The sequence below is a fragment of the Propithecus coquereli genome, unplaced genomic scaffold, assembly GCF_000956105.1.
Source record: "Propithecus coquereli isolate 6110/MARCELLA unplaced genomic scaffold, Pcoq_1.0 Scaffold145, whole genome shotgun sequence".
Lineage (NCBI taxonomy): Eukaryota > Metazoa > Chordata > Mammalia > Primates > Indriidae > Propithecus > Propithecus coquereli.
In genome coordinates this window covers 3,822,882-3,824,152 of record NW_012138858.1, presented here as the reverse complement: position 1 = coordinate 3,824,152, position 1,271 = coordinate 3,822,882, and positions in this window count along the sequence as shown.

Below are 1,271 nucleotides of genomic sequence, written 5' to 3'. Positions count from 1 at the left end.
TTTGTGCTGGAAGTCTGTATCTTGACAATTTTAATAAATCAGCTGGAACTGATAGAAACTCGCATCGCCAATAGTCTCTCTGGAAGTCAAGCTGGAGGTCCCGTTGTCGCAGCGCATTCGGTGGCGAGGCCGTTGTGTGCGTGATGGGGGTGGCAGAAGAGAATTCTACATCCACAGGGGTTAGGCTGAAAAGCGTTCAATTGGCAGGCGGATTTCTTTTCCCTCTTCCTCCCACTAGTTGTGAAAGACGGGGGAAGAGTATTATTCTTTCGCTCTGCCTTCCCTTTCCATCCTCCCCTCCCCATTTCCTTTCTCACCTCCTCCTCCTCTCCCCACCCACCCCGGCAGGCAGGGCGGCGGGCGGGCGGGCGGGCCGCGCGGAGGCACTGGAAGCTGGCCGGGAGGGGCGGCCATCTCGCGCGCTCGGGGTCCGGCGCTCGCCGCGGCTTGTGCGTTCTCCGTGGCGGCCGCGTACCGGCTGTGCATCGCGGTGACAGCCGCCCCGGCCCGGGAGCACTCGGGGCGCTCCTGTCCCCACCTCTCCTCAGGGGGTGGAGGCGGCCGTTTCTAGTTTTGAATTTTTCCCTTTTTTTTTTTTCTTTTTTTTTTTTAAGGCTGCATCTTCGCGTGTGCGCAGAGGTAGATGCTGGGGCGGACGCGGCTTCAGTTTTTGACCTGTAGCGGTGAAGGCGAGAGGGAAGGGAGGACAGGGGAGAAGTCGTCGGTGTCTGTCTCTTCCTCGCCCCCGGGGCTCTGGAGCTGTGGGAGAGCTCAGCCCTGCTGAGGGATGGGGGACGGCTCGGGGCCACAGGAGCACGGGGCGCAGCGGGACTGCGGCTGCGAGCAGCAGGGAGGACGCGGCAGGTTGGCCGAGGGCAGCCCGGGGAACATGCACAGACACCGTGTGCACCCGAGCCGAGGCCTCCGGTGTGCCAGAGCAGTCCGCGCCGCCGGTTTGGGGGCGAAGGCACGGGGTGGCCAAGGGCGCCTGGGCGGCCGCCGGGGACGCAAAGGCAGAGGCCCTCCACTCCGCGTGCCAGCGCCTGGGTTTCCTGGCCTCGCCGCCGCGTGCGCCTGGGCGCACCCCGCCGCGGGCCCTGGAGACGCGGGGTGGGCCGGGGAGCCTCCGGGCGGGAGGGAAGAAAGGGAACCCCGGGAGAAGGCGGCTGCGCGTGCACCCGCGCCCCGCGGGCCCTCCCCACGCTCTCGACGCGCGCCGGCTCTGGGGCTGCCCCGGAACCAGCCTCCCGGCGGCTGCGAACCACAAAGGT